The following is a 5,998-nucleotide window of genomic DNA, read 5'->3' as shown; positions in this document are numbered from 1 at the left end:
GTTGATTATTCCATGAAACAAGCTTAAGTCCAACTCTTTATATATATATATATATATATATATATATATATATATATATATATATATATATATATATATATATATGAGTTTTATATATATATGAGTTTTATATACATATATATGTTTATATATATTTATTTAAACACCATGATTACAAACATGTTCGTAGTTGGATTTCAGTAATAAACAGAATACTCCCACTTCACCAGTGCAATATTCCCGCCAACAATAACCCTCCTCCCCTGCCCCTGCCTGTATTCACAACAGGCATTCTAGTTCTCTCATTCTTTAACATTGTCATGCTAGTTGTTAGTGTAGTTATTTCCCTAACAGCATTCACCACTCTTTGTGGTGAGCCTCAAATTGTGAGTCAGTCCTTCCGGCCCTTCCAGCCCTTAACTCTATTGTCTCTGGGCCTTATTATAGTAATGTCTTTAATTTTTATTAAAACCCATAGATGAGTGAGACTATTCTGTGTATATCTCTCTCCCTCTGACTTATTTCACTCAGCATAATAGATTCCATGTAAACCCATGTATAGGAAAATTTCATGACTTCATCTTTTCTGATTGCTGCATAATATTCCATTGTATATTTGTACCACATTTTCTTTAGTCATTCATCTGTTGAAGAGCATCTTGATTGTTTCCAGACTCTAGCTATTGTAAATAGTGCTGCAGTGAATATAGGTGTGAGGAAAAGATTTTTGTATTGTAGTTTTGTGTTCCTAGGGTATATCCCTAGGAGTGGAATAGTTGAATCAAATGGGAGCTCAATTTCCAGTTTTTTTGAGGAATCTCCATATTGTTTTCCATAAAAGCTGGCCTATTCACCAGCAGTGAATAAGAATTCCTTTCTCTCCACATCCCCACCAGCACTGATTGTTCTTGTTCTTTGTGATGTGTGCCAGTCTCTGTGACTCCAACTCTTTTTCTTTGTTTGTTTTCTTGTTTTTTTGGGTTACACCCAGCAGCACTCAGAGGTGACTCCTAGCTCTGTGCTCAGAAATCGCTCCCAGCAGACTCAGGGGACCATATGGGATGCTGGCATTCAAACCACCATCCTTCTGCATGCAAGGCAAATGCCTTACCATTGTGCTATCTCTCCAGCCCCATGACTCCAACTCTTATTCTTAGGTTTCCTTGATGTTCTGAACAACCAGGAAAACTTTCAAGTCTAGGTGTGTATACTTTTCTTTTCTTTTTTTTTTCTTACTAAAATAGCTTATTTTACAAAAGTATTAATAGTTGGGTTTTAGACATAAATATTCTAGCGTCAGTCCCACCACCAATGTCAATCTCCCTGCATCAATGTTTCCAAGTTTCCTCCCCCTATCCTCCCCACACCTCCAGCCTGCAATCTTGACAGGCATCTTTTTTAATTTTAGTTGTTGAAGTTGTTAAAGTTTAAGTTTAGTTGTTAAATTTATTTAAGTTGTTCAGTTGTCAAAGTTTGAGTCTAATGATTTCACTGTTGTTGACTCCATAGCTTGGATATTTAGCTCTGTCCTTCCTTAACACTACATCAGTACCTGAACCCAAGTTCCCTATTATTTTTCATCTTTCTTTCTCCCCTTCCCTCCATTCTATTTCTTTCCTTCTCTTCCCTATATTCTAGAGTCAAGAGTCAGCTAGGCAACTCCCTATGCAGTTATTCTAATACTCCATGTAAGTGGATATATTTGTGTTATATAAATTCTGGGTGTGGCCCAGATTAAAAAATAAAAGATAAAAATATATAAAAATATAAAAGATAAAAAGATAAATAAATAAATAAAGATTACAAAAAGAATAGAGGCTCTTGAATGGAATGATTGTACACATTATTGTACACAATCAGAGAACTACCTTACTTTTTCCTGGACATATGTCCAGAAATCAACAATATTTATACATCCTCAAAGAGGAGTATATATAAAATTTAATCATCCTGATAATCTGATTTGGGGTTTCCACCTTCCAGAAGATATAAGTATGGTTTTTTTGTTTTTTGTTTTTTTTTGTAAGCCACATTGGTATACCAAGCTGAACAGGTATAGAAAAGCATGGCAACACTGCACACATAAAATATAGTGTCCTTGTCAAAAAAGTATCCAAGTAATGCACAAATCAATGAATGAAAAAGTGCTTTCATAAATAAATATTAGTTCCCTATTATATTTTCTCCCTTCAATTTTTCAACTCCATTTAACGCACCCAAGAAAATATAAGCATATTCATATATAAATATAATTATCCAGGAAAAACTTCTCTACCCTAAATCCTGCTTTTATCTAAATACTATTTCATATCATGGAAGTCTAGCAAGTTAAATTTTTGGAGGAAAATGATGTCACATTTACCTGATTGGTCAGAAAGGCCTATTAAAAAATTAAATAATCTAATAAATAATTTCTTGAATACAGAAGAACAGATCAAAGTGTGAAGGAAGAAAGTTTCAAACAAATGAATTTTTGATGAGTGGCATTTACTTATACATGATATGTGTACACAAATTCAGGAAGTGCTCACTGGTGTTTTTTGAAGAGACCACACAAAATTAAATGGCTCCTCTGGCCCATTATGGGATTTCAGTGAAAAGAAAAGTCATTTTCTATGGCCTGCATTATGTCTTTCTTATTCCTTTTGTTTCTTGGTGCCTCCAAACACTTAATCTCATACTTATTTTATCAGTATTCTTTCACATTCTATAGAATTAAATTACTGTGACTAAATTATGTTCCTTATAATTTCCCATTTTAGCAGTTGCATTCATTTTTTTAATTCTTGTCATTAATTCACATTCTATTTATTAATACATAAGACTTTTCTTATTTTTTATATTTTCTCTATTCTTTGAACTTTGTTGCATAGCTTCTCCTTTCCATGGCTCTCATTTGTAGTATAACTAAATATTTCATGGCAGAAAAGCAACTGTATATAAATTTCAGAAGAAATTTATTTTTCCAATAGAGTATGGTAACATCTCTTTTAATGATAAAATAGTTCAAGTAATGGCATTTGAGAAATTGTCTTTATCATTGTATTTCTTAACATTGGATTTAAGAATTCTGAGTCATTATTCACTTCTTAAATTTAGCTCTTAATATTTTTTTTTAATTTGGAATCAGATCAAAAGTATAGAGAGCAAGTTATTTGCCTTGTACATGACTGACCCAAGCTTCATTCCCAGAATCCCTGGAGATGATTCCCTGAGCCACATCAGAAGGAGTAAGCCTGTGCATAGGTGGGTGTGCTCCCCCAAAGAATCTTATAATTTGAAATCTTATCTTTGAAATATAATTTGTTCTTAGTAGTAATATTAGAAACTATTAATTTATGTCTTTGTAGTTTCTTTAACTTCAATAATAAATAAACTTCAATAAATATTTTCTTCAACTTCAATAAATATTGGATTTTCTAAATTGATTTCACTTGTTACCTTATCTCTTCCCATTCTTTTTTATATTTTCTGACTATTGCCTTTATCTTACAAATTTGTTCATTTTACTTCATGCTTAAAATGAATCTGTAATATTTGCAAAAATAACATTTAATTTTATTTACTTATTCATCTTGGTTTGAGGAAACAACTTAGAGATATCTTCAGGGATTACTCCTGGAGGTTCTCGGGGGAACCATATGCATTGCTGGTGATCAATTCAAATCAGCTGTGTTCAAGGTAGGGGCTCCTAATCAGCCCCACAAATATTTTAATTAGAAATCATACAAACATTTAATCACGCACATATTTTAATTATAAAGAGCTCTTAATGATTCTATTACTGTGATGGACTTAGAGATAATTATATTATACTTTATATTCATATTGCTGAAAGAGTACAAATCATTTTATAAAGTCCTTTGTATTCTGAATTGCTGTTTCCTCAGCTCAATCATATTCTTTATTCATTTAGATACTTTGTTCTAATTTTTTTCAAATGTCTTTTGTTCTGTGGATGCCTATTGTTTTAAAATGCAAGACTAAATGGACTCACACTTAACTCATTAGTTAGTTGTGCCTTCTGTTTTCTCTTCTACCTGTGACAGTTTACTAGAAACGGCTTACACATACAAGAGCTTCACTGGTCCATTTTGTTCTGTGGTGCAGGACTAACTAGCAGACGGGCAGACTTTGTCTTCCTGTATAACTGTGCATTTAGTTAACTCTGTAACTCTGTAGGATTTCAAGTCCAGTTCTCCGGCTTAGTAGTAAAATTCAGTGTTCTAATCTTTGCCTGGGGATAATGTCTGAACTCTGAGCCCCTCTGGTCCTGGGAGGCTGCAATGTTGGAAGCAACAGAATTCCAAGCAGAGGGTTTTTCTCCTGAGTCAGTTTTGTCTTTCTGCACTTCCAACCTGGAAATTTTTAGTAGAGGAAACTTCCTGAGCTCTGTGGCAAAACCACTGCATCTGTGTCTCTCTTTAGAGACTTGGAGACATCTTCCAGACCTGTGCAGCCTCATTTCTAATTATATGTCAACACCCTTCCATCTCCTTCCCATTGTCCACAAATCCAATTACAGCTTTGACAAACTGATGACATCCCACTTCCTTCTCCTCACTACTGTGCATTTAAACCCTTTTGCACTTTTCATTGACATTTCATCAGGGTTTTAAGAAAAGAGAAGGAAAAAGACATTCTATCTGGAACTGTTACGTTTTGATAAAGAATGGTTGAATTAATTGTAGGAAAAACTTCTGTACAAAAAATATTTTATGCTTTAGTATTTTGAGAAATGTTAGGATTTTCTTACTCTGCTTGTTTTTTGTTTTGTTTTGTTTTGTTTTGTTTGGGGGGAGGGACACACACTGTGATGAATTACTTCTGTCTTAGTCCTCATTAATAACTCTTGGCAGTGCTTGAGGGACCATATGGCTGGACAGGGATTAAACCCTGTTATGTTGTGTGCAAGGTAAGCACCTAACCAACTATAATATCACTCTGGTCCCATGAAATGTAGTTTTAAGTAAATTCGGGGTATTGCCTTAGTGCAGAATTTTTCACAGCCTTTTACATCCCATTAATGAGGTCATTTTCCAAGAACAAGTTGTGCTAAGAAAATCAGAATCTCTTTTTTGTAAGGGATGTTTACAATGCAAAATCAGTTTTTTGGGTTTTTTTTTTAACAAAAAGTTAAGAATATTAGACTAGGAATTTAAAATGCAGCACGAGCTTTAAAAGAAATCAAAGATACTTACCTGGCAGGGGCGATTCCAGGATCAGGAAGGTGGATTCCCCAGGGTGAGACTCGCCCATTGCACTCCGGGCATTCTCACCCCTGCGATTTCCCCAAATGTGGGAAACTCGACTGCGTAATTTATGGTAGTGGGGGACTGTGTGCACGCTCTCCCCTGAAGAAAAAAAAAAGAAAAAAAAAGAGATCAAAGAATATATAAAAATACAGTAAGTAAACAAGAAAATTTTTCTTCACAAAATTTTAGTCACTAATTTTCAATTCAGTAAGTTTTATTAATACTTTGGTTAGATCCATCAGGTTTTTGTGACTTTGAAAATTAGGTGTTTTAACTAACAACATACAATTATGGAGACAATTTAATCTCAAGTCCAATTTGTTCCTTAGGACAAGGAAGGTCTAAATGACAGTATAGATAGCATCGAGTGACTTGGGATTGTTTTAAATAATAATCAAAACTTTGAGAATCTATTTAAACTCCCCACACTTTCTAAGATACTGTGAAAGTAGTTTCCTTATGAGATTTCTGTTTAGATTGGAAACTCAATGAGAAAACCTGGTTGACAGTATTTCAGCATTTCTAGCTCCCGCTTCGCTTATTATCTGAAAGCACTGAGGGATCAACAATATAAAAAAGTAGTGAAAATGGAATTTTGCTTTAACTTTTTTGAAGTTCTAAAAGGCCTGAACTCAAGATAAAATTAGAGGAAAGGTTAAAAACCATTTTAGAATAAATAAATATATATACATATATATATATATACTTTTATTGATCCACTTTATCAGAAATAAAGAAGCAGT

General features: G+C 33.5%; 1 non-coding gene across 1 annotated transcript; it reads left to right on the top strand.

Annotated features, from left to right (window-relative positions):
• Positions 1-5,193: 5,193 nt before the first annotated feature.
• On the top strand, positions 5,194-5,357 carry LOC126004924 (U1 spliceosomal RNA). The gene has a single exon (XR_007494134.1). It is a non-coding gene; the product is annotated as a U1 spliceosomal RNA (small nuclear RNA).
• Positions 5,358-5,998: the final 641 nt, after the last annotated feature.

Source organism: Suncus etruscus, chromosome 3, assembly GCF_024139225.1.
Source record: "Suncus etruscus isolate mSunEtr1 chromosome 3, mSunEtr1.pri.cur, whole genome shotgun sequence".
In the NCBI taxonomy this organism is placed as follows: Eukaryota; Metazoa; Chordata; class Mammalia; order Eulipotyphla; family Soricidae; genus Suncus; species Suncus etruscus.
Note: the sequence above shows the minus strand (reverse complement) of the source record. Positions and strands in the feature narration are given on the sequence as shown.